General features: G+C 47.0%; 1 protein-coding gene and 2 pseudogenes across 7 annotated transcripts in view; 1 reads left to right on the top strand and 2 right to left on the bottom strand.

Annotated features, from left to right (window-relative positions):
- CELF2 (CUGBP Elav-like family member 2) overlaps positions 1-27,519 on the top strand; it is a 466,579-nt gene that overhangs the window by 252,606 nt on the left and 186,454 nt on the right. The gene's annotated exons all lie outside the window — the stretch shown is intronic.
- LOC102537848 (LIM/homeobox protein Lhx2 pseudogene) lies at positions 6,111-7,366 on the bottom strand (annotated as a pseudogene).
- On the bottom strand, positions 21,474-23,136 carry LOC140691392 (SHC-transforming protein 2 pseudogene; annotated as a pseudogene).

Consider the following 27,519-nt stretch of genomic DNA (forward strand, 5'->3'; position numbering starts at 1 on the left):
TCCACTCCTGGAGTAGGGGGCGCTGGCGGGAATTCTAGTGCCAAACCTTGAAGGAAACACTGCACTTGTTTTAATTGAGTATCATTTTGGACATTAATTACTGTGTCCGTTCTCTTTTCCCAAAATGACAAATAATGATGTGTGAAAACAGTATAATTACATTTTGATATTTGGGGCTGGAGTAATGACTGGATTCGATTTGCTGTTGATCTTGGAAGGGATTTATTATTCCTATCAGTCATTTAGCCTTTCCAATTGTATTGATGTTCAGTTTCTGTTTTTCTTTTTAATTCCGCACCAGTCGGCCCCAGCCCTGATACAGCGCTGCCCTCTCACCCTTGGTGCAGGGGGGTTGCAACATGGAGTTTCTGCCTGTGCTTGCTGTTGGAACCCTTGGAGGGTCTCTATCCTAAGAGACGTATGTGCCTGTGTACAGGGCTGCTCACCCATGCAGACTTATTAACTGAAGTTTGTCACTTAATTCAAATGAGAATTTTTTTTTTTTTTTGGAAGCAGCCAACTCTCTGGTTGTCTGTGGTATGATTCCAGAATATGTCACTTGGATTGAAATCTCCCTGCACCATCAGAGACGCCGTCTGTGATGGGTGATGGCTCTGTTCCAGCTTTCTAGGCTTCACCTGTTTTCTCCATCCGCTTGTAACCAAGATGCCGTCGAGGGACGTTTCAATCCATGACTTGCAGAGGGTCGGGGCCACTGAGGTTTACCAGAGGCGTGTAAACCTCCTTGTCTTTTGCTCACATTTTGACTGTGACAAGGAGTTGTCACTTAGAAACAGCCTCTCGGCTTGGGGAAAGGCCTTATTGCCTTTCAACTTGAAAGAGGTAGAGCTGGCATTTTTGCTTGGAGACCAGAGAAGGAGAGTGACAGAGGCCGCCGTGTGGTACTTCCCAGCAGGAAAAGTGGGGCTTTAAGCATCCGTCACAATGACAGGAGACACTTTGAAATGAAATTCGTACAAAGTCTGAGACCAGCACTTAGAATCTGGAAGAAAGCGATGAAACCCCTTGTGAAACTCCCTTGTGAAAAAGGATGCATTATTTTCACTGATTTGCAGGATAAAACAATTTAAAAAAAAAAAAGGCACTTCCTTGGGCCTCACGATGTGCTTTAGCATTTTTGCCATATTTAGTGTATATTGTCTTAAGTGAGTCTGGACAACCTGCCTCACACTCTGGGATATGAATAGCCCATTTTATCCCCTCTTGCCTTTGTACTGGTATCAGATCTGATTTTACAGACAAATCAGTAGCCTCATATTGACCTGTGTTTATCCACGAGGCATCTGCACCAAAAGCAGCGGAGATACGTTTACTTCTAGCTCTGAGCAACGACGCGTCAGCAATGCATCTCCGCCAGGTAATCTATTAGAACAGCTCTCTTGAGAAGGGCTGGGTTATGAATGGATTCTGCATCTAAAATATCCGTTTGGGGACCTCCCTCCTACTAATTACTTCTTTCTTCGTCTCACCTCTAATTTGCATCCCTGAAGCGCCGGAGAGGGAGTCTGGCTGGTTGTTTTTCCCCTTTGCAAATCCTTGTACTTAGGAGCGGCCCCGTAATGTTGACTTAAGCTCATTTCTGTCGAAGGAAAACTGCCTTGCCAAAGAAAAGATGCTCACTAATCACTACATCTAATTACAAAGAAGAGTAAATCACTAAAAACAAATTAAGCATCTTAACTAAAATGGAAAATAAAAGCAGCTACCCGTTGAAGAGGAATAATGCTGCCTGCTGCCTCTCTCACGTCTGTTTCACGTGCTCATTGAAGGCAGCCGAGGTTTGGAGGGCTGACCAAACGAGGGTAGCAAAGCTTTTCCCTCTTGAACCCCTTTTCAAAGAAGTAGGCCAAAAGTGATTTAAAAAACGACTTCAGATGCCGGCAGTTCTAAGCATCTCTTGTCAGTGAGGAAGTCACAGGTTGCCCGCTCACTTGGGTCCTGTGGAACCTACCCACCCTTTTTCCTTCTGAGCCCAGGGTGGTGGAGGTGGCTTTCAAATTGCTACAGCCCTAATCTAAATGAACTGGAAACTAGTGAGACTTTTAGACTTGACCTTAATCTGAAGAGGTCTGAAACAAGGTTATTACTAAGCAAATCCTTCCTCTCCTTGAATTTCTTTAGTAATAGTAATGTGTGACTTCCACCGCACTCCCATTTACTGGAATTTAAAGCCGACAGTGAAATGAGGATTTTGATCGCTGGTTCCAAAAAAATGTGGTCTGAGGAATATTTGTTGTTCCTCACAAAATTCTCCTGATCCTGTTTTAACTTGGTAATTTCCCTATTTCTCTCTCTGGTGCAATTTAGTGATTTGTAGTATTTTCTATAAATATCCCGACAAAAGATGGGCTGACTTTCCAGGCACTTTCCTGATGTATCTGTGGGTATCTCTATGCAAATAGAGAGCACAAAGAGAATGATTTCATTGAATAATTGTCAGTGTAAGAAAACATGTCTTTAAACAGGTTTATATGTCATCTTTGTGACTCGCTGCCCATTAAGAAGTTCCTTTGGCTTTTCAAGTGCTTTGTCTAATCTTGATACAGATGAAGAAAGGTCAGAAGGTTTTAAAGTAAATTTCGGAGCAGGGGGGGTAGAAGATAGAAATCTGGTCTGGGAAAATTAAAATACACAACAAAATGATCTGCTTCTTTTTCTGTTCCTTTACTTGGAAACTCTTGGCTCCCACCATCGTAAGTTCCCCTCTACTCTGAACCCCATGGGACCAGGAGATTGGAAGGAGTCCAGTGCTCTGAGTCACCCTTACTGACCGTCTTGGACCTTCTGCCTCAGCTCTGAAGTCTGTCTCTAGCTGTGTTCATCGTGACCAGGTGCCCACATGAAGTATGTCCTGTTCTTCCATTTTTGTTTTTGGGGTCCTGCTGGGGACCTGAGTTTTGCTGGAGTTTGCTAATACTATCCATCCACTAGGGACACCCCCTAACAGTGAGTCTCTGATCAACTGATAAACTCTTCTACCGTAATTGCCGACCATGGGCCCTTCCCAGATTGACCACTGGTAGGTCTCTTCTGACCTCCTGGGGTATCACCCATCCTGCCACCAACCACAGGAGATTCGAACACAGTAAGTCCCCTAAAGCTGGGTGTTGCCCTCCGGTGACTGGGCTTCAGTTGTTCGAGTGAACACTTGCCAGAGGCTGTGAGGTCATGATGGTGACCACAGCACCTCTTAAGTGCTGACCAGAAAACTCAGGATTATTATTCAAAGGTTTGGAGTCTCATCCTTTTTGAAGGGTGGAGTATATGTCACATGCCTCGATTTTTTATTGAATGGGCCACTCTGGAGGGCTGGGATGAAGAAGCCAGTGAGTGGGGCATCCTTTGCTGAGGATGGAGACAGGCTTTCGGAGCATCACCTTTTCTTGATGTGAAGGGACAGGGTCCAGCCTGCTCGTGGCTCTAGTTCCACCAAGAGCTGTTGACTGCCATGTCCAACCTCCATGCGTAGAGGGACACGGCTGACTGTCCCAGCTGCCCTGCCCCACTCGCCCCGGCTCAGCGCAAGTTGGACAGCAGCTCAAGCTCCAGTGTCCTGGAGAGAAACGAAATAGCAGGTCTTGAAAAAGGAATTACAGAGGAAGGGGGACCTCAGGAGAGAAGAGAGAAAACAAAAGATAAGGGAGAGGATGGAAAAGGAGTTGCCACACCCTGAGAGCATCACCCGTCCCTTTAGGAAGGAGACTTACACTGGGCTCTTGCATCTGTTTTTGGTTATTTGAGACAAATAATTCATGATAGGCACAAATGTGTATAATGAGTTCATTTTCTCTGTGAAAATACGAAAGAGCTCACTTAGACTCATTGACTGGATCTTTCTTTTCTGCGGGTGGGGGCCTCCATCTTCTTGCCAGTGGTTAGTTCCTTCCGACTGACAGGCAGCTGATTCGATGGAGGCTGGGCTCTCTGTGGGCAGGGCTGCTCCCTGGACAGGTGGCCAAGGTGAGAGCAGACAGGTTCCCCACACTTCCTCCATCTGCTCAGTTTGAGTCCAGTCCGGGGGGAGAATATGGAAAATTGTGTTTTGTTTAAGATGCCGAAAAAGGACTGAATTTTAAATAGCGTTGTACTGTGTGAAACACAGGGAGGGCTTCTGGTGAAAGTTTGGCCAGAGAATCAGGACCGTCCTCCTGGGGACAGGGTGACAGCTCTTCACCATAAGCCATCCCATCTCGTGGGACCCACAGGTACACAAGTTGGTCAGAAGGAACAATCGGGAAAACTGAGAGAGACATGCGATGTGACTTGATAAGGAAATGAATGTGCCCGGTCTAAGCAGCCGTCCACGGTTGGGCCGTTCCACATTTCAGTAAAAATAAGTAACCCCGCCCATCACCTTGTACAGCCCGGGACCGCTGAGTAGCAGAGAGCTCATAAAATACACTTGGCAATAAGTCACAAAATCATTCGTATTTTTTAATAATGTTTTTGAAGGAGAAAAATCTCTTTTTCAATCAATTCTGACAATGCTTCCCTCCAGATTTTATTTCTCATTTAAAATTATCTTAGGGTCGATTTTTTCTTCTGTTCATTGGCTTTTTACTAGGTTTCTGTCTCAGGCAAATATGTTTAGAAACATTAAGAAAGATGACCAGCCCATGAACGGAGGCTTCCAGATTTCCTTCTGTTTCTACTTTTGGGTGCCAGTGGTAGAGTTAAAACCAATGCACTCCATTAAATCTTACTGAAATTTCATAGTCACTGTTACTTCTGATCAGGTTAAATTCTTTCTCAGCTCAACCCAGTGCTGTTATTACCCCTATATATGTGGCTTTTCTTTGTGGAATATCTTATTTCTCTTCACTGCTGTGTAAATGACAGTCTTTCTTCTAAGTGGGAGGTTGCCACCATTTTCAGTGCTAGAATTCTGAACTGATTATGGATCACAGTTACTCCTATTATTGGAATGCTCTGTCCCTACCTTTTTTAAACACACAATTTATATTTACCATGGAGAACCGCCCAGGGTTGAAAAGTGGGTGCTGTGGACTGTCAGCTGAGGGTGATACTAATTGTAGAAACTTTTTTTTTCCCATTCGTAAGACGTCAACACATGATTCCTGAGTGACATGGAGCTTTCTTCATGTGGGACCAGATATGAGATCCTAATAAACAGAGGTGGATTATACTGTCGAGGAGAAAGGAACTTACAGAAGTCAGCAGAAGTCGTTCTTACACGGGCAGGAAAAGTTGACACTCAAGTCCACCTTCCATCCTCCCCACCCCCACCGCCAATTAAACATTGAATCCACGAGCGTAATCATATGCAGGGGTTTTCCTGCCCAGACAGAAGGTCCTGTAGCATTTCAGAATACGAGACATTTGTGGAGCAGGGGAAAAGTTGCTAGCACACAACAACATTCAAACCCAGCGACCAGGGGCCTGGAAGGAGGGAGGAAAATCTCCCTTCCCTTCTGTGTTGGTGGCAGTCTGAGGTCTCAGATGCCAGCTGTCTGGTGTTCTTCTTGTTTTTGTTTTTGTTTTGTTTTGTTTTTCAGTAAGTGGTTTTATTACTGGTTAGATTTTACAAATTCTGATATTCGAACAGACTTCCACCTTAAAATTCTAAAACAGCAAAGCAACCATTGGAGGGGGTTTGATTTTTTTCCTTTTTTTTCTTTTTTCTTTTTAGGACTATTGAAAGTAACAAACTTTTTTTTTTTTTTTTTTTTGCTCTGGTCATACATATACAGAGAGAAAAAGAGGGAGAGAAAAATGAACAAGTCATCCAAAGTATGGGGATAAAACAGCATTCCTAAGGCACATGGCAGTCTTTGAAAATGCAGAAGCTCTAGCCAACTTAAATTATTTGTTGTTTTCCCTCGCTCAGTCCACAAAACTGTACAGAGACACAAATGTGTTGCAGACAGATCTTCCAAGTAATTCCTCAGTCCACACCGCTGCGTCAGCCGGGCGCGCAATTATTTTCTTCCTCAGTTTCCGGGCGAGATCCTAAGTGTGGTTAGTTAGTTGCCCAAAGCCTCTATTTTAAAATACACTTGGAATTCAACTGAAGATAACTTCTTTTTTAAAGGAACTGTGGGGCGGGGGCAGGGGCTGGGGGCCGCGAGTCATTCGAAAAGGTTGGTGAGAGGCTGCGTTTGCGAGGGGCTGTCAGGCTCGTGGCCCTCCAGGTGGCCAGGCACAGAAGTGAAGAGGGACGTCACAGCTTGTCAAGCCTGTGAGGGTGGTGGGCGTGCTGGAGGGGCTGAGCGAGGCGTTGGGCAGCTCCGAGGCCGGCCCCGATGGCGTCCCTGTCGGCAGCGCCGCCTCCGTCGCCTTGTCCATGCCTGTGTTTTCCTGCCGTAAGAGGTCGCGCCTGAACTTGGCCTGGGAGTTCTGAAACCAGACCTTTTTGATGGTCTGATACAACGTGGGCTCAATTAGGAAGCACAGCCTCAAGGATCCTGGGGGACCCGCTTGGTGAGGCCCGTCTTTTGCACAAGCTGCTTCAAGTCCTTGGCATCAGGGTTGTGGTTAATGGCAAAGGAAGACTTCACGGTCCGAAGCTGGTGGTGCCTGAAGGAGGTGCGCATGCACCTCGTCTTCTGGCTGCTCGGATACGGCTGCTGGCGGTCCAGGTGCCCCGCGTCGTTCACGCTGCAGCTCAGCGCAGCGCTGTAGACGGCCGGATCCGCCCCGGGGCCGGGGCCGTTGCGCTTCCTCGGCCGCCCCGTCTGCACTGTGCCCTCGCCATTGTAGTAGGGAAGACCCAGAGGGTTGGCCCCGGCTGCGCCCGGCCCCACGCTCTTGGCAGCGCCGCCGCGGCCGCCACGTCTGCGTTGTTGAAGCACGCAGGGTACTCGCTCTGCAGCAGCGCCTCGAAGTGCAAGCGGCAGTAGACCAGGCTGTCCTCCATGCCGAAGTGGTCACCTGTGGTCAGCATCTTGTTACACGTGGTGCACGTGAAGCAGTTGTGATAAACCAAGTCCCGAGCTCGCATCGCCATCTCCGAGGCCGGGATGCCCAGGTGGCAGCGGGCGCAGCGCTGCGCAGAGAACCGCCTGTAGTAGTCTTCTTTGCAGTAGATGCTTCCATCTTTGCTGAAACAGTTGAGCTCCGACTCCAGGTTGAGCCTGCACTCACAGCGCTTGAGGCAGCGCATGTGCCACTGCTTGTCCACCACCGGCAGGTAGCAGCGGTCTGAGATCTTGCCCCCGCAGCCGGCGCATAGCGCCGCGCGATCACTGCTGATGGACGGCATGGTCGTCTCCGTGTCGCCGCGGTCGACGGCGGAGCTGGTAGCAGGAGCCTGGCTCTAGTCCCTGCGGTCCATCTCGTCGGTGACCCCGTGCACCTCGGGGCCCGACAGACTGTGGAACAGCATCACGGTGGGACCGGCGGGGCCGGGGGCGCGGCTTCTCCGCGGGAGGGCTTGCCCCCCGCCTCAGCTGCCTGGCGCTCCCTGCGCTAACGGGCCCGGTGCATCGCCACCGCAGCCTCGGCCCCGCCTGAGCTCGGCTGCGCCCCCAGGCCAGGCTCCAGGCCCCGGGCCCCGGGCCCCCGCGGGCCAGGACACCTCGGCGGCGCCTCTGGTGTTCTTTTCTGTGAAATGGAAGGTTTCTTTTAGTAAAACAAGATCCACAGGAGGGTGTAGATGGCGAAATGTTGAAATACCAGGCAGAGAAGGCACTTGGGCCACTAAATACCAATGATGCTATCTAGTTAGATTGTGAGACTTGATTGTTCCTACAATATTTTGTTTCTGAATCTTGCATTTCTTTTAATTGGACCTTTGAGAGATATTTAGAAGGGGACGTCAGTGGGAAGCTGTGATGGATTGTGGAGGGTGAGGGTTGTCTATGGAGGATGAGAGACAGAGACATGAATGATGGCTTTCTTGTGTACTTGAATGAATGATTGTGGTCGCCAATTAGAGAGCTAGTCATTGGGAAGGAACCAGGTTTGGAAGAAAGGACCGGGAATATTAGGTTTTAGGTGCATGGAGCAAGTTGCGACGCCCTGAGACATCCAAGTGGAGATGACACGTGAGAAAGTGGATGTACAGATCTGGACGGCACAGGGAAAGCCGGGATCAAGATACAGATTGTGACTGCGTGTGCGTCGGAATGATCTCAGGCGTGAATGTGAATGAGGTTGTTAACAACTCATCAGCTGAGGATGAGCTGCACAGGAGGGAGGAGTCCTTCCAGGACAGTGGGTGGCACAGAACCCAAGACAGGAGAACATTTCAAGGTCAGGGAAATTGACAGCCATGATAATAAAATACATAGCTTTCTCCGCTGACCCAGGCTTGGTCCGACGTTGGCAACTTCGTAATCTAAACTGCTTGGTAGAAAATCAGCTGTGCCGTCTAAACAGCAAGGATTCACTCTTTCTGACGGGCTGACGGGTGTATTTTTACCACTGACACACGAGAAAAAGTGCCAACTGCTACATACCAAGCATGTCTCCCCTGCCTGGAATAATTTGCCTTTAATATCATCCTGTGGGAAATGTATCTAGTTTATTTGCTCCATTCTTTCTATCTTATATGGGATCATAATGATCTTTCCTTTTGTTGACAATTTGGATAATGACAGGAAAATGTCATTTTGCTGAGGTGCCCTGCTTTTATAGCTGTTTGCTGGGAGAAAATCTCCAACTCCCATAATAAAGGGATCGTCCAGATTTAATAAATGTATTTTTAAAAATGTTTTTTCTCCCACACAGAAGCAGCAGGGCTGTTTATAGAGCTAATTATCACGGTAGGACTGTCGGTAGACCTACTCTGGGCTTGAGCAAAGGAACAGAGAGAACAGGGCCTCTCTCCCTTTTACGTACTGCATCCAAGTTTCAGAGTTTGCAGGCCTGACACTCAGTATTCCATCAGACTGCAACCCAACGATTCCACTGCAGAAGCAGAAATAAGTTCACAAAAATAGCGATGGTGGTTGACGAAATCTTTTCCAGTCCATGACAGAAATAGACCCTCAATACATGGCAAGATAATTTCCCCAATATGCCAGTTTTAAAGTCATCAATTGGAATAAAAAGGCATTAACTGGTTCTTTTTTGGGGTATGAGGGAAGAAAAAAATTTAAATATCTAAGCGAATCTCGGTTCCTGAAGTCACTTTATTCTCCCCAACAAGTTTTGCCCTCACTGAAGGTAGAACAAAGGCCCAGGCTATTTTTGTTTGTTGGTTTGTTTTGGCAAGTTAAACTTTCTCTTACTCCGTGAGTCTTGTTATAACTAAAGAAGCTTCAGCTTTGGAAACGCACGGACTTCCTGTCTAGCGTCAGAAGCAGACAGTTGCCCATGACCTTTGTGGGGTCGTGGCCTGTTTGTCCCTGAAACCCTGGGCCCAGTGATCACTGCAGTCCCCACCTCAACCGGCTTGTGGCTTTAGGTGTCATTCATACTCAATATTTCCCCATCTTTATCCCAAGCCCCACTTTTTCTTGAATCCCAGTCATTCTCTATTGGAAATCTCTGTTCCTCAGGCGGCCAAATCCCCTGTAGAATGGAACTGCCCTCTAAATTGATTTCTCCCCAGAAGTCTCATAAAACTCACCCACACGGTGCCTCAGACTCATGCTTAACTCCTTTTTCTCCTTCACTCCCTGCCGCTCATCCCTCAGTCCTGTCAGTTCTTTCCTCCCAAGCACGTCCAAAGAAAGTCAGTGTCCTTGTCTTCATCCTGCATGGACAGACCATCTCTCCCTTGGACGACTGCAGAAATCTCTTCAACCACCCTTTTCTGCCTCTGCGGAAGCAGAAGTCACTGACTTTCCCAAAACCCGGTCCTGTCTTGTGACCCCCAACTCAAAATTCTCCAGGGCTTCCCCTTTGCCACCGATGAAGTTTCAGTGTCTTAGCCTGTCGGAAGGGCACCTGACCGTGAAGCTCCAACCCGCCCTTTTCCAACCTCTTGGTTAACGATGTCTATGCACTCTTCACCGGCTACACAAAACCACCCATCAGTCTTTGAAAGAATCCGCATCGTGTCACAGCCAGCCCCTCTTCATCACTCAAGCTTCCGTTCAGATGGCATGCCTCCCTGACGGCTTCCTGTACTTTCATTTTTTCCTTTTTTCTATTCCCATGACATTGTCTAAGCTTATAGTGAATGCATTTTATTAAAACTTTACAAGAGGCTTTAGAGCTTAGGTTTTTGTTTGTTTTGTTTTTTAAAGCACAGGCTTTTGAATGAGATAAACTCAAGCTTGAAACCTGATTTCACCTTGAATTAAGTATGAAGCTCACGTTATGTGACCTCTGTGAACCTCACTTCCTCATCTGTAGGATGAGGTCACAGCAGTACCATTCTCAAAGGGCCGTCATAATTACCTGAGATAAATGATAGAAGGCAGTTGGCACGTTAAATTAATAACCATCCCCGTATGTCTTTATCTGTCACGGTGGTGATGATGTTTGTCGTTCCTTCAAGATTGTGTGTTTCAATAACGGGTACTTAATAGACGTCCAATGAATAGTCAGTGAATAGATAGCAAGTAGGTTAATTCACATATGAGTGTAGTTTGAAAGTCCCAAAAGATTAAAACAAAAACTCAGAATTCTAAGATGTCGTATCATTATTGGGATTAGAAGGCTAAAATGATCAGATATTTTCAAATTGGGAGGAGCGAAATTTAAGAAGCCCTAAATTTATCCTCTCCTGAAATGTGAGAAATTCAGGTTGTGCTGTTTATAGTTGGTCAGTCTGCTTTTATTCAGCAAAGCACGAGAAATATTTAGATAAAGAAATGCAGCCCGACCCCCCCACCATGCTCTTAGCATGCGGTCTGCAGCAGTGATCCAACCCCTGATTCTGACCGCTCTTCACGTGACGCTGTGTTCAAAATGCCATGAGGTACGTCAGGTTACACAAGTCCTTACATTGGGAGGAAAGTAATTTTTAAAGAGCTTATTCTTCTAGTATTTCTAACTTATTTGCTCATCTTCTGCCATGTGCTCTAAACTTACTGTAATCCTTTGCTGAATGACTAAACTTTAGAATCTTCAGATACATTTTTTAAAAAATCTACATTGCAAAAACCTAAGTACTGACAGCTAATTCAGTACCATCATCTAAGCTGGAGTTGACCTGTGGTCCACCAGCTTGTGACCTGTGTTCTCGAGAACAGACTTTTCTCTTTATCCATTGTTTACCCTCAGGGAAAGTAATCCAGGTTGTCAGGGTACTCCCCGGACAAGGAAAGTGGGTTTCGGATAAACAGATACACACACACACACACACACACACGTGTGCGCTTCTGAGCCTCTAGGCATCTTCTCTGACCCCCCCCCCCCCCCGGTAGCCACCTTCGCAGCTGTGAGCGTGACTCTGTGAGCCCAGCCAGCCAGCCTGTCGGAGGCTGTCGGGACCTCACCATCTCCAGAGCAAGGCTAATTTTACTTGACTCTGCAACTTCCCACAGTCTCCAGTACTTCCTAAATACTTAAGGATTGAATGTCACACTGTGTTTTAACTGGACATGTGTTTCTAGAAGGTAGTATATCCCACTTCTTCCGTGTGTCCTCCTTTCAAAGTCTGTTAGCCTGGTGTTTTGGTTTCTTAACCCCCGATCCTGGCCGCACTCCACTTTCCCAAAGAAGCAAGAGAACTCTTAGCTGCCGTTCCTCCCACTCCGGTGCCCATTACCATCATCATCAGCTCATTCAAGGGCCCTCTCCTTTCCCTCTGTTTCTTGCCCGCTTGGCCCTCATCCCCATTCCCCTCCCCTTCAGAGGTCACCGCTGTAATGCATTCAAGATTTCGTTAGATGTATATGTGTCCTTGAAAAATATGTATTTGTGTGAATGAATTTTATAATAAATACCAATTTGGGTATAGATTCCAGGCCCTCCCTTTTTTCTCCTTTCAGTCTGTGATGTTTTAGAGCTGCTCATGCTGCTAGGTGTATATCTCATTCCTCGCCTCTGGCTGCTACGTGGTATATACCATCTTATACACCTTCCGTGTTTCATTTATTCATTCCACTGGCAAGTCACCCTTACCTGCCTCCAGTTCCCAGATGTTCCGAATTCTGTTCTGATACGCGTGCATGTCCTCTAAGGGTGTTTGGTGGGCGTGTTTCTGTGGGTTATTTTGAGGGGATTGTGGGGCAAGAGCACACTTCATTTCACCAAATGCAGAAGATCATTCTCCAGAATGATGGACCCAGCTCCTCCTCCCAAAAGCCGTGCATGAGCCTTGCCGTTACCCTGCATCTCCACGTGGCTCCATGTGACTTTCTGGCTCTAATCTGGGAGCTGCATCACTGTCATTTTAACTTGCTTTTCTCCCATTCCTCGTGAGATCGGACTTCTCTTTGTATATGTCCTAGCCATCTGGATTTTTCCTTCTTCGAATTGCCTGTTCATGTTCAACACACATTTTTCTGTTGGGTTTCCTTCTTCTTGTTGATCTCTTGTGTGGTCTGGATGTTCATCTTTTGTTCACTTTTAGAGACAGCAGCTACCTTCTGCCAGTTTTGTCTGTGGTACCCCTTGTTGCAGGCAGGACCATCAGTGTATCCCTTTATGAGTTTTACAGAAAAACCCACGGTTAAGAAATCTTTCCTCATCTCAAGCTATCAGGTATTTTCCAGTTGTGGTTTCTGTTCACTTCTTGGCTTTACTTCATCTCTAGACCTTTACAGCCTTTGCAGGGGAAGTTTTTGGCATTTGTTTTGTTTGTATGGTTGGGGAGTATTGATCCAACATTTTCTCTCTATGGTAAGCTATTTTTACAACACATGCTCTAAATAATTCATCAACCCCCCCAATTTGTGTTGCTACCTCCAGCATGTAACACATCGCCACATATCCACGGAACTGTGTTAGGACCCTGCTTCTGGTTCTAGAACAACAACGAATTTGGGCTTCTTAGGTACTGGGAACCCCAGCACCTCACACATCTGGGGAGCAGGTGTGGAGTTTCCATATGAAATTTTAAAGCTGAAAGGCCCTTTATGTATAATCTCCTTCACGCTCTCGTCTTTACAATGAAGAGTCTGAAATTGAGGGGTCAGAGTACTCGGAGTCCCATGCAGGTGGCAGGTGCCGGGCTGTGAGCAGGTGTCCTCCAGTGCCACCCCACTGTTCTCTGAATCAGGCCAGGCTGCCGCCTCCCTCTCCGAGGGCAAAGCAGGCTGGTTTCCAGCCTCAGTTTCTATTCCTACCTGACACAGATTTGTGGGTTTCAGGTGACCTCGTTAAGTGACCAGCAGTTTTGCTATATAGGCTGGTTATTACCCTGAACTGCGGGATGAAGATGTTTTATAATTTTCTTTCCTTTTCTCTTCCCTCCCTTCCTTTTGCTGCACAAAGGGAACTTTTTGGTGCCAGTCTAGGAAGCAGCTGGGCATGACCGTAGGCCGGAGAGCAGTGGTGACAGGCACGGCCTTTCAAAGCTTTGTATTTTCATATATGGCTCAGAAAAATTAATCTGACTATCCTTCCTTCCTGGATGCATTGTGTCCTTAGATGCCTTACAAGGAGATGTTTCTCCATGTGAAAGCCTCTCTTTTTCTTTCCCTCACTTTCATTGGGTGGAACAGAAAAAAAATGTCATGGAACAGAAAGAATATTAAGAAGCCGTTCAGCCTCTTGCATGTTTCCCCCTTTTTCCTAAGTCTGGGACAGAGTTTGCTTAGGTGCCTGCACTATTGCTTTGTTGGGTCTCAACGCTGCTAGGTGTATAAAAAAAAAAGTGGCTTCATGAAATAGAGACAGAAGAACTGGAATCAGAGGCCATATCCCGAAGCTGAGAATCAGAGGGAAGAGGGAGGCCTGGTGACTTGGTCTGCTGTTCACAAGGGAGGAAGGCAGTGAGGTAGCTGGTGTGACCTTTACGATGTTCTCCAAGGTCACGGCCATTCTCAGCAGTGCGTGAACCGGGGGCCACTGCTCGTAGAACATCAGAGTCAAGCAGCTGTAGGGAGAGCCCATCTAGCGCTGTTCCTACTGGCGTCCAGGATCCATCAGGCTGACCGTAACCACCTTGCTGTGTAACCCCTGAGCGCCTGGACACCTGGACCCCCACAGACAGGACAGAGGCCCTGCGAATGCAGTGCAGCACCGCACACTGTCCTGAGACCCTGGGTGCAGAGCTGCACAATCACAGGGATGTGCAGCATGAGGTGCTGGGAGCGGGGCTGGCAGCTTGGCAGGTAACGGGCTAAGCCTCTCCCCTCCCCTCCCTGCCGCCGAACATTTCCGCCACGTTGTCAGCTTCTGAACCGGGAACTCTCATTTGGAAGTGATTTGAAATCCTTTGATGAAATAATAATACGCAGCATTTATTAATCGAATGATTTTCCCCCCTGGGGGCTCAGAAATCTTCTGGGCTTCCTAATAGCCATCTTCATCTTTCTGCTAGATGTTGTGTTTACTTCCTAAATATCCGTGTCAAAGATGGGCAAAATGGCCAAGCAGAACCATTGAACACCTTCCCCAACTGCTAAGTCGGTCGTCTCGCGATAGCTGAAAAGACAGCAGCCACAGACGGTACCAGCACTTCTGTAAATGCTGCACGTTCGTCCGTGTGGGGAAGACTGAGTCAGAAGCAGCGGCAGCTTAGTTTTCCTTTGATCCTCATTCAGTGAAATCTGCCTCATGAGCCAAGAATTTTTTTCTTCCCAGCAAAGCCTAGCCTAACATAATTGTAAAGGAAAGCTATTTTCAATTATAAAGGAGATTTATTCTCCTTTAAATGGAAAGCTGTTCTTGGCTTATGGGTTAGCGAGGATTCTAAATGCTTGTCTGTCTGGTGTGAAAGCCTTCTCCCTTTCACTCACCTGATGTCATAGGGGTGACAGGTGACAGAGGACCAGCATCACCTGAATGGCTCTTCCTGGGCTGCGTCTGTGGCTCAGGCAAAACGCCCTGAGTTGATGGTAGATACATTGCAACTCTGTGTGTTTCCGCAAGCAACTTGGGAGCAAATCGAGACCTCGGACAGCAAAACATTTTAGAAAGAGAGGTCTCATATAAGGCAGTAGAGTTTGCATCTTATAAATTTGGTGGACTGATAATAATCAGATATTGGGGGTAGGAGAGACCTGTTCTCGGACAAGAAGAGTCAGTGTTACCTATGTGATAAGCTTGGTTTTTGTAAAGTAAACAGGCTAAGAATTTGGGGGCTGTACCAGAAGAGCTTTGATAAAACTCTGCTTCCCTGTTTACTTCTTGGATCCATTTTTGGCTTTTGAAGGGACCACCTCCATATTTGCCCCATTAAATATACTTGGAAAACGAATTCACAATTTTAGAAATGCCCTGTGTCCACGTGGCTTCTGAGCTGATGCTCTTCTACAAACCGCATTTTTATGAGACGCTAGTATCTTTTCGAGAAAATCTTGCTTTGTAGGTGCTTCCATGATATTCTTCTTCACAGCCATGGGAATAGTCAGCTTTTTAGTTCAGCCGCACTACAGGAAATGGAAGGCATCAATTCATGAACTAGAGATGCAGACAGAATTTGAGATAATGGACCCTTTGATATGGGAAAGAGACTGCAGGAGTTGAGGACAGAGGAGTCCAAACTGATGATCTCCCTTGTGAAGTGCGTGTGTGTGTGTGTGTGTGTGTGTGTGTGTACATACCTAATACACGTACATATGTGTGTGTCTCTCTCTAATTGTATCCACACACATGTTTAAATTAGGAGTGAAGCTGTTAGTTTGAAGCTCCTGTTGGTTCATCAGTCTTTCAACTGGTTATGGACGTGAAGGTTTCCAAATGAGCAATATTTATTGCTTTTTTGTTACTTTATTATTTTTTAGCAGCAAAGGAAGAAGTGGATGTGGTGGACAGCCAGGGAGATGCCTTTATGTTTATTTCAGGAGAAGGAATTCAAGTGGCAAGAACTACAGACAACAGTATTTACTGGGGGAAAAGCGGTGGTGATAATTGATTCTCATGTTGGCATCTGGGAGGCAAGTGAAGTTCGGGGAACAAAAGTGACTTACAGACAAAAACAAGGCAAGTGAAAATGAAATCACGATACAAAGTAGTTTCACAAGTGAGTCACAGTAAGTAAAGACATTGCATTTCCGCATGTGTGTTTCCATAACTGAAGCCTGTGCTCCGACTTCGAAAACGCTTGCCTTTCTCACTACCCATGTTTGGAAAGTGGCTGAACGGGGAAATGCAATTTTCAACTGCTCAGTAAATCAATACCTTCTTATTTTAAAATATAGGTGGTTTTAACTTGCCTTTTAACCTAAAGGCCGTGGTGATTCTTGACAAGGTAATAGGAGCACTTGATGTTTCTTGAAATGTTTCCAGGAGGAAACTGAGGGTTCAGTTTCGCTCACTGTCAAAATGGCCTTTTTTAGGTGTTTGAAATTCAGTGAGAACACCGTCCGTCATCAGGATCATCATTACTGTTAATACAATTATCATCATCACGAGGTGGTGTGTGGGGAGTTGGGGCACTGACTACCGCAGGATTCGTTCTCCTCTATGCTTGCACTAATTGGCTGTTAAGGGAATAGAGAAATGTATCAGACGGTGGAGGAAAGGGGATGATAACATTCAGTGGGCCTTTCTCATTAATTAAATTTGCGCTGGGAATAGAGTGGTGGCGTCAGCCATGGCAGGAGAGATGGTCTTCCGTATGTGGACCTGCAAGTACACCTGGGATACCAGGGCAGGGAAATGATGTTTATGTGTTGTAAGTGTCCTGCATCAGGAGCAAGGACTCTTTAAATCAGAATTGAAAAGGATGGAGCTGGTTTCTTGAGAATCCCTTTTTAAACGGGATCATCTGTCTTGACCTGGGTCCTCAGCCAGCCCAGGAACCCAGAAATGAAATCAGGGTTCTGGACTTGACAGGTGTCATTTTCCAGGACCATCACGTCTCGATTTCTTCCTTCTAGTGATGGTGAGAGCCGTTCGGGAATTTCTGTTGTCAGAAAATGCTCTGGCTTCTGGCTTCACATATAATGTCTTGGGTCTGGCTTCCTCTAGACTGGAAATAAAGTGGAATGAATTATAGATGGTTCAATTAAAGTAGTAATTGGCCCAAAACAGCTCACAACAAATCCAATTCCAGAAAATGCGTCTGTGCTCTGATTATTACGTTCCTCCCTCCTTCTCCTGCTTAATGTTTTAAAATAAGATGTAATAGCGAAGGATTCCCTATTTCTCATTTGTCTTTCTAATCCCAGTGCCGAGGGAAGGGCCTGGTGCACAGGAAATATTGAGAGTAAAAACAACAAATCAGATGAGAGTGAACAATGATCAAAAAACGTGTTAAACATGAAAATCATAGTTTCTTAATATCCACAGGCATAACAAGCTAATAGAATTGATGTGAAACACCAGGCCGAAGCAGCTGGGAAGGCGTGTTCATGAGGAAAGCTGATAATATCAGTAACTCTAAAGCAAGTAGAAGAAAACTGGACAGTTCTTGATGTCATGTCAAACCGTTGGGTAACAACGGATTCGGATTTGTCACAAGTCGCTTTGTGTGAAGTTGAGTGAGTTGGATGATCGTGGTGGATTTTGAAAAAGAAAAGTTTCTAAGTGACTGTCCAGTTGTAATGGATGGACAGAGGCCCTTTACCTCCTTCGACTTAAGAAATTTAAATGTGTCCTAAGGTCTTGGACCTCACAAAGATGTCTATACCCTGAAAAGACCCAGTCTAAATGCCCAGAGAAGAAAATGCAATAATCTTAGCATAAAGCATCTAATTTAAGTTCTGATGAGTCAAAACATAGGACCAATGCATCACAATTATGTCTGGTTTTTGTAAGGCCATCAGCTCAGTGGGTAAATGACTTAATGCGTTGTTGTCCGTTTGGTATCACCAGTGCGTTCCCAGCAGGTAGCCTCTAGCTTCTGGCAGGCCCAGAGTAGGAGTTTAATAAACATTTTGGAATGGATGTATCCAGTTACACACCTGAAGAGCAAGACTGGCCTTGCACCAGTGTGTGCACATCTACTCACTTCACGTCGTCCAACAGGCAGAGGAACCCCGTTTCTGGAGCTCAGAGAACTAGAGCAGCGCGACGTCTCTGGTGCAAACAGTCTCACATTTTTTCAGCTTCCTTTTGCTCAGTAAAATGAAGTCAGATAGAGTCGTAAGCCGCATACTAACAGATTTTGAACAGGTTAAAAGGATGTGTGTCTTACTCAGCTTTTCATATCCAGCCCAGCAGCTGCGCAGAACTGGACACGGCAGGCGCTGAACACGTTTGGGTTGGCTTGTTGGGATGGGGAAGGGGGAACGTCACTAGGTCGTGGAGCCTCCTCGCTGGAAAGAAAGGGCTCGCTTGCCCGAGGAGGGAGTTGCATTTGTGACTCGCAGGGATCCATTATCCATATCTGCCGAGGGTCTGTCAGATGGGAAGTAAATTTAGAGACTGCCTTGTCCCGTTAGCTGTTCATCACTGCTGACCACCTCCGCTGGCAGACAGCAGTATTTTTAGAGGAGCGAATGAGCTGGAGTTTCTTCATGTACAAAACACGAGCCGATCCTATTACTCAAAGCTACTCAGAAAGTCATAGCTGACACTTGACTGAGCTACCAAGGAAAACTGATAGACCCGAGAAGATACCAGGGGTGTGATGAAGATATGAGTAGATTCAAGTTAACTCATCACCACGGTTAGTCCAGTTTGGTGCTGTTGTCAGTGGGGTTAAAAATGTAATTTTCATAGGAATCGTTTTATGTAAGTCTCTTCGAAGCCTCTTACGAAGTCAAAGGTAGGTTGTTCTTTCACATCTCACTCTGCCCTCCTCAGAAATACACCTGACATTTATGCGTTGACAATTGGTATGTGAGGGCAAAGCATGAGGGACCTTTTTCGCCGTAGCAGCCGGAATGGTGCTGGTACCTCCTGGTTCCCAAAAATTATGTGCAGAGAAAGAGCACATAATGTTTAAAATGGCCATAATCCTATGGGATGGTACTTGTAGTTTCTCAGATAAAATTTGTTCCATTGAAGGCTCACCATTAGTGTATTTGGATTGCTTCTCTGACAGAAATGTTGGCCACAGAAACATACAGATCATCCTCCAGAAGATCCAAGGAAGGAGCAAATTTATGCAAATTTAACTGGTACTGAATGGCCTGGTCTTACCCAAAGCAGATCCTTTTCAGCACTCTTTGACTTCGTTTTTGGGACTTGATGGTTTGTAAGATGCAACGATTCCTTCAATGATTCCTTTTAGTTTGTCTACAAGGAATCTGTTTATTCATGTACATGCTGTGTGTATGAGTCCTCAGAGCCTTGAGAGGCTCTAACCGGAAATTGACTGGCCGGTGGCCGGTTTCAAGCCAGCAGGTGGGAGTGGCACCCACTTGGGCTGAATGAGTTTCCTTCTTGGATCAACCCATGTAATTATTTGATAAAAATTTGTCCATGATTTTCTGAGCCACGTTATAGGGAAGAGTGACCCTGGTGAGATCTGGGGAACAGCTTGCGTGCTGAGCAGTGATGGCTTTGCTTTTTAGAATCAATGAGGAGAGAGACCCTGCATTCCTGTTGGTCACATGGTAAAGAAAAGCGTTGGGATTAGTCAAAGGAAACTTTTAACCAAGATTTCAGAGAGGTGACGTCTCTGTATTAAGAAATTCATCAGTAAGTTGTTGATGCCAGTTGGAGAGGAACACAAGACATCATTGTAGAATAATTCACTGGTTCACTTAACCAGCACTCTGCAGTACTTACTACATGGCAGATGTTACATTCTAAATGCTTTACAAACATTAACTGATTTAAGCTGCATAGTAGTCATGTGAGATAAGTTCTATTTTCACCCTCGTTCTAAAGACAAGGAAATTCAGGCACAGAGAATTAAATAACTTTGGTGGTAGCATAGCTAGTGGTGGCAGAACTTGGACTTGAATCTGGGTGGTCTGGCTCAAGAGACCAGGCTCAACCCATTAAGCCTGGCTTCCTCCAAGTCATACAAGGTGTGGTTTGTAAGTCACACCAACAACCAGTGACAGAGTCCCCCAACGCAATGTGTTTTATTCCTGTATGTCATCTCTCTCCACCCAAGTTTTAAGACCTTTAAGAGATGTTGTTGAATGCCGCGTGTGCTGGTTTAGAAGCCCTGTCTTTGAACACTGACACTTACTAGCTGTGTGCCTTTGGAAGAGTCACCTGAGTTGCTTTCATGATACCAAAGGGGTATAATGATGTCATAAAAGTCCTGGTGCTCTGCAAATGCAGAGCGCTGTAGAAATGGGCTAGGTGTCGTTCCAAAAGGCCAGTGGTTCTCCCGCCCATGATGGCAGTGCCCAGGGGGACCTTGCCCCTTTCCTGTGGTTCCAGCCTTCCTGTTACTCCCTGCAGGTCCTCTGCAGGCCAGCTCAAGACCAAAGTGTCACCTGAGGTCATGGCTGTACCACCAAGGGAGGATTTCTGTTTGACTACTGAATCTTCACGAGAAAAACAAAGACTGTGGATGTGATGGTATCGCGACACGTACATGATCCCCATTCACATTAAAATGGGGAACCGAGTCTCCAGACTAGGTGACAAGTAACACATCAACCCGAATATTTTTTAAGTGGATGACCCTCCGGAGAGGGGCAACTTTGAGTGGTCTGACCGCTGACCCCAAACGATGGGACGCCGAACGTCCCAGGCCCCAGGCCCCAGGCCCAGCTGAACTGCATTCATCTCTGCTTCTGGTTTTGATCTTGGAACGGCAAGCTCATGCATGCACAACACGACAGGGCCGTGTCACGCCTCGCAGCCTGTTTCTGGGCTCTCGGTTTGTACATTTTTTATAAGGCGGAATGTATTCAGAGCATTCTGCCTCAAAGGGCATTTTGCTCTAATGGCTGTGTAGAAATGTTTACTCTCTGGTTCTGTGTTTTTAAAAAACAAAAGGGTAATCAGAAGCATTTAATTGTCTTAGATGCGCTAAAATAGTAATTAAAAGCTTTTTTTTTAATGTTTTTAGTTTTGCCGATGTATGAGCATGTCTGTGAATGAAATAAGGCCCTGTGTTGGCCTGATTTGCCCAGCAGAGGTGATAAGAGTCCAGCAGTGCTGGAACTGAGAGCTTACAGCCCAGTTGTATGAGGAGTAAACCCCATTTAAACATGTGATTTTCCCCTCATTCCTATTCTTGGTCATCCTCTTCCAAGGTGCAATGGAGCGTTTTCAGGATTTTTTCCTTTTTTTTTTTTTTTTTTTTACTGTATAGCACAGAGAACTGTTTTCAATATTTTGTAGTAATTTATAATAAAAAAGAATATGAAAGGGAATATTCATATATATATGTATGACTGAAACATTACACTATATACCAGAAATTGACAGAACATTGTAAAGTGACTATACTTCAGTTTTTTAAAATGGAAAAAAGCAATCAAGCAAGAAAGAAACCTGGGTTGCAGGAGTCCAGAGAGAAAATTCCTGGGCATTGGAGCTGGGGCATTGATGTATCAGTAGGAGTTCTTGGCCAGAAAATTGGGAAAGGCATGACAAGAACTGATGACATCATATGCAAAGCCTCAGGGGTAGAAAATGATAGTGAGCCCTAGGAGTCAGGGGTGAGCAGCCAGTGTCCCAGAGAAACAGCAGACTAGAGCCACATTAGAGCTGGGCACCTGCTGGGTGCCCAATGCCATGCGTGTTCTTTAACCGCAGGCACTGAGAGTCAGTGAGAGTTCTGATGCTCGGCAGTGAAACGCCCAGATTATTTGGAAAGACCTAAAAAAAGCTTAACACAGATGTTCGCAAGGCTGAGAGGAAACAGGCAGCCACAGCAGGGCTGGCAGCCAAACCAACCACCCAGCCACACTGGGTAGCAGTTTGGCCACTTCCCCAACTGTGACTAAGGTGCACACTCTGCTCCACAGCTCAGTGTCCATAGGAGGGACACACAGGGCACCAGAGGGTGTCTGCCACCCTGTATATGAGTGGAAGCCATCAAAAGGGGACCACACAGGAAGCAAAATCCAGGGACCAGGGAGCAGCACAGAGTATGCGCTGGTTGCGCCAGAGCCCCAGAGGGGACCGAGGGTGCCTGCAGCCTGCCTCCAGGGGCCTCACTTCTTTGCGTGCCTATTCCTGCAAAGTCTGAGGGGCCCATGTCCCACTGCAGGTCGCGGGTGTCTCTTCGAGCAGGAGATGCTGCCTGGCGGAGGGCTCCAGGGGTCCCAAGCGGGCAGGGCTGTGTGAGGGCAAGCCTGGAGTCCAGCAGACCGCCCAGGGGCGGCTCCTACCCCGGGACGCTGCTGTAGTAGTTGTGTTCCAGCTCCTCCTCGTCCCCCCAGGCCGAATCCTCCAGCCGGGTCAGCCTTTCCGCGGCAGGACCACCTTGGCGGGGCTGTGCAGGTACTGTCTGAAGCGCAGCTCGAAGGCTTGCCCCACGGTGCTGATGACACTCTGGGCGAGGCCCTCGCAGCACTCCAGGATGTGGCAGGTTCTCTGGTTGACGGGGTCCTGGGCCACACAGGCCACGTAATCCGCCACGTCCGTGTCGCCACCCGATGCGAAGGAGATGGACTGCATGTGGTGGTCGGCGATGATGTGGCGCGTGGCCGGCACTGAGAGGGTGAGGCCGTTGATGGAGATGCTGACCGCGATGGTGATTCCCGCGAAGCGCAGCTTGCTCTTACCCAGCATGGAGGCCAGCGCCTTGTAGGGGGCGTTCTTCTTCCAGGACCCCGGAAGCCAGGCACAGCCTCATGGAGCCGGGTGATGGCTTCCCTGGTGACCTGGGTGCGAGTGCTTAAGTCCAGGGAGCGCATGGAGCGGAGGACTTCGATGCAGCCCATGTACCGCAGGATAGAGGAGACCCCAGGCCCAGGCCCCTGGCGTGTGGGTGTAGCCAGCCGGGCGCCGGCTTGTGGATGAAGCTGCCTTTGCGGATCCACTCGGCGGCGGCGGCGGCGTCCGGGGGCCCCGCCGACCCGCACGTGCCCCGCGGCCCCCGTGCCCCAGCGGCCCGGCAGCGGCTGAGAGCAGGCAGGGGACAGGGCGCCGCGCAGCGCGGCTCGCAGGCGCGCAGGGACGCCGGCCGGGCCAGCTGGCTCGGGCTCGAGGTCGGCGGCCCCGGCGCCCCCGGCTGGAAGCCGGAGGGGACCGCGAGCTTCCACTGCGGCAGGCGCGGCGGCAGCGCGCAGAAGGCGGGGGCGCGGGGGGCGCGCGCCCGCCCGGACCCTGCGTCATGGCCGCGCCCGCCCGACCGAGCTGGACTGATTTTTTCCTTTCTTGATTCTTGTTGTCACCATAAGCAGCATGCCCCACCCCCAAACTATATTCGTATTTTCCATTCCCAAAGCTTTGCATCACAATACTCATAAATTCCTTCTATTAGGAGATGAATGTGTTCCAGGAGTAGTTGGTAATGTCCCCATTTCACAGAGAGAAAAACGGAGGCACAGCAGCCTCAGATTTTTGCAGAAGGTTATAGCTGGCCAGCAGGGAAGCCAAAGTCACCAATTTTTGGATTACTATCCTTGGATTTCCCCCCACCAATTCAACAGCCTTTCATTTGTGTGTGTCCACAAGAAGTGTTCAACCAGCCCAGTGCCTTAGCGCATCCTGTTCAAGGATGAGGAAATCGAAAGCCTGTCGTGTGATTTCACAGCTCAGGAGTCACTTCTCTTGTCCTTGAGTCACTTGAGCAGGAGAGAGAGAGGTCAGCGAACCCTGATTCTATTTTGGTCCTAACCAGTGACGAGTTGTTTGACCTTTCACAAGTCACTTCAATGCGCTGTCAGTCTCTGTGAAATGAGGATGGAGGAGCTCTGGTCCCCTCCTTGTCTCCGAGGGTGACTTCATAAGGGAAGGCGAATGGAGATGCTCAAACAGAATAAGCTGCTGGAGGCGTTGCCTCCGGGTTGACCAGATAGCTAAATGAGGCTGAAGCTAAACAACAACTAATGAGTTTTCAGTACAAGGATGTGCTAGAAAAGGAGGGTAACCCTGATGCCTCTGTCTCCCTGGATTAATGAAGATGTGATGGTCCAGAGATGTATTTTCACCCCCTGAAACTTTAGATATCTTGAGTAAACTTGAACAGATAAATTTAGGAGGGTTTGATAAAACGGGGCAATAAATTGAGTTGGGGAAATTCAGTAGACGTGCTCCCTGAAAGTCAGGTGTTACTTTCCTGTCATCCATCTTTCCTGAGGAACAGTCGCTGTCAACCAACTACCTCAGAGCAAGCTAGGAAATTTCCTTGGATTCAGGACAGCATACATAATTTCTTATGAAAGCGTGTGACAAGCACTTTCTTCGTGGACCCTTTCATAGCGTTGGGGGAAAAAAATGTTTAAGAGGAAAAAAATTCTATTACACCACCAATCAAATTTATGGCTCCCTCCAACATAGTCTAACCATTAATAACTTATTCTATCAATTTCAGGAGAAATGTCGTGTTCAGAAATGTCATGTTTGTGCTATAAATCTTTAGTTTCTTTTTATTGACAAAGTTAATCTATTTTAATATTTAAAAATCTTTCATAAATTATGTTTAAAAATCCAAAATCCCAATAAAGAAATGGGCAAGGGATACAAATGGGCTTTTCACAGACGAAGAGATTCAAGTGGCTAATATAGACCTGAAACTGCTTTCAGCTTCAGTCTAAAGATCAGAGAGGATGGGTGTAGATCTGGGTTCAGGTCCTGACCACACTACTTACTTGGCTGTTGGATTTTTCCCCCCTGTTTTGTGTCTGTTAAGGTATTATTTACATACAGTCCAGTTTAATGAATTTAGATAATTGTATACAGTTGTGTTACATCACCACCATCTGCTTTGTTCCCTTTTGATGCTTCAGTTTGCCAGCAGCTAACTTTCCCAGCAATGCAGAGTTCGGTTGGAGCCAGGTATGCTGCTGATTCTGCAGAGAAAGGGAGAGGTTCACTCAGGTCGGCGAACATCCCTTGAGCCCTTGTGTGTCAGGCACTTTTGCCAGGTGCAGGGGATACTGAGTTCATAGAGTTTCTGTTCTTGGAAGTATACGCAATTGTAGATGGAAAGCTTGTGTACAAGATTGTTAATTTACACCTTGATGAAGAAAAGGGTATCTGCTTATTGGTGCCAGGGAGCAAGACTGATCAACTGGGGAGACTGTCCACATTCCCTGTACTACTGCCTTCAAGAAGAAAAGCTTTGCTGGGTTTTGCTCTAGATTCTTAATGTTCTAAGAGGATTTCCTTTCTACTGTCTCATCATTTTGAATAAGAGGAGATATACTGAGAGAATAACCAGACTTCAAGCTTCCTTCATAGTATTTCAAGACACATTAACCCCCACCATCTTTGACATTGACATTCCTGTAAATATCAAGCATCTCCAAAGACCCACCTCCATGCACCAGCTTCCGCTCCTCAAAGATCCGAAGGAAGATGGGAAAGCTCTGTTGAACTGGAAGATGGGCAGAAGCTATGCATTCACCCTTCCTGCATCTGAGGCCTCTTGATTTATCCTCCAGCACCCCACCCCTCTCCACCCCATCCAGCCCCTCCATCTGCTCCAGTGGCGTGGGTTCTTGATTTCCTAGATGACTATCCGGGAGAGGAAAAGGGCCATTGCCAGCCCTGCAGCAGCACTAGAGAGAGCGCTGAGGCTCTTACAGATCCTTCACTGGCGCGCCTGTCTGAAGCCTGCAGTCCTTGAAGTGCAAAATTACTGCAGGTGCGGTTCAAACAGTGCACAGACTGGCCAACCAGAGCCTCTCAAATCAACAGCTTTTAAGCGTGTCCATTTGCAGAGGCGCCGAGAGCTCGCAGGTAGCCGTGCAGCCTGTAAATGAGCTCAGAGTCTGCTGTTTTTGCAACACAGCTGCCAAGGCGTGTCGCTGTCGGGGAATGGAAATCACCGACTGGGACCCAGATCTGGCTCGAGAAATTGTGAAGTCTACACAATTGGACTTTTCAACTCCATGCCATTTTGCAAATTCAGAAATAATAAAATTCCCACCAATTTCCAGGCACAAAAAAACCAAAAGCAATTTCTCCCTTGATGGGTCCAATTACATGGTTGAAATAAAATTTTAAGACCTTTCTTAGTGTTTTCTGAGGCTGGCCCCCTCTGTGGGCTCGTGAATATATTATACACGTGCAAGATGTTTGAGTATTTGTAGGTCTGGGCTGTTAGCATGGCAGGAATTCGGCAGATTCTAGAAGAATGCCAACCACGATACAGAATTTGCTCTCTTTCAGTCCCATGATTCCTTCCTCGCCGCTGCTGTCCCCCCCCCCGCCCCGTTCCTCCTCCTGTTCCTTCTTCTCTGCTGTCTTCATCAAATATTTGAGGCCCTACTAAGTGCCAGATGCCCTGCTCTTCTGGGGATGCAAGCATCAACAAAAACAGAGTTGGTCTGTGGTCTCAAGGAGCTGATAGTCAAAGAGAAGAGGCGGACATTAGCCAAATAAATCACCAAAATCCACGTAAATTCCAAGTTCCTGTTAACGTAATGCAGAAAACATGCCCAGTCAGGAGAGGTTAGTCTTTCCTTGCTGCCTGTGACTTTTCACTTGGGAAAAATGATTGTGCCATTTGTCTGTTTCTGAATGGAGCGTGACCACTGGCACTTTTCTGACATCATCTTTCGAGAGGTCGTCTTCTGAGTACGTAGAATCCAGCACGCTCAGAGAAATACTCTGATGACAGGGATGTCGTTCATGGAAGTTATGATGCCTTTTACTGAGGATGTTGACTTCTCAGGGACGGGCTTGTGCAGCCTGAAGGGAGGTGGCGGGGGGTGAGGTTGTCCATATTTTCCAGATAACCATGTAGCCAAGAGTGATGGCAGAACGGGCGCCCAGTTTGAAAGGTCTGGTGCATTTCAGGCCCAGGTGAGATGGTCCAGGCAATTAAGGCATCTTTGGGAACTGCCTCTGGTTTCTACCCTGCCTTCCATCATCTTTTTTAAGAAGCCACCAAATGAAACATTCATTTTTTTCCTAAGTGCACAGTGCTATTCAGTGTTTGGGGTGGTGTCTTTTGAAGGTGGATCTCTGCAGCGAGGCCTGGGCTGTATACCTGGCTGCTTTGTGAATGTGACATCCTATCGTCCCCAGTACCGGGCAGAACTTGTTTTACAGCCTCACTCACTCAACTGTCTTTTTTTTTTTCCCCACAATAACGATGGCAACCATTAGAATAATATAAACCACTTACTAATCAGTTTAGTAACCAAGGACAGCTGCTTTACACAATACGGAGCCAAGTTAAGAAGGCTTTTATGATGTTCAGAAATTGCCTGTTAGACAGAGTCAAAAAAACCTAATGGAGAAATCAATTGACTCTTTGTGCGGGTTTGCGCCCAGCTGTCCCCTGCAAACAGTGACTGTGGAAGGCCACCAAATTGTGGCGATTCACAATGTCTTCAGAGAGTAATCCCGTAATTGCTGGTGCTGTTCCAGAACCTTCCTAACTTGATAACTTGTGGGTGAGATCAGAGCCCCCTTTTTCCCCTCCTCTTTGTGCTCCTTGGAAACCACGAGGAATGGGCCCCTTATCCCGAAGCAGTCATGGGAAGCGTGGTCTCCTGCAGGTCTGTTAAAGCTTTATTTGTGTATATCAGGTATGGATGACGG

The sequence above is a fragment of the Vicugna pacos genome, chromosome 35 (genome assembly GCF_048564905.1).
Source record: "Vicugna pacos chromosome 35, VicPac4, whole genome shotgun sequence".
NCBI classification, from domain to species: Eukaryota; Metazoa; Chordata; class Mammalia; order Artiodactyla; family Camelidae; genus Vicugna; species Vicugna pacos.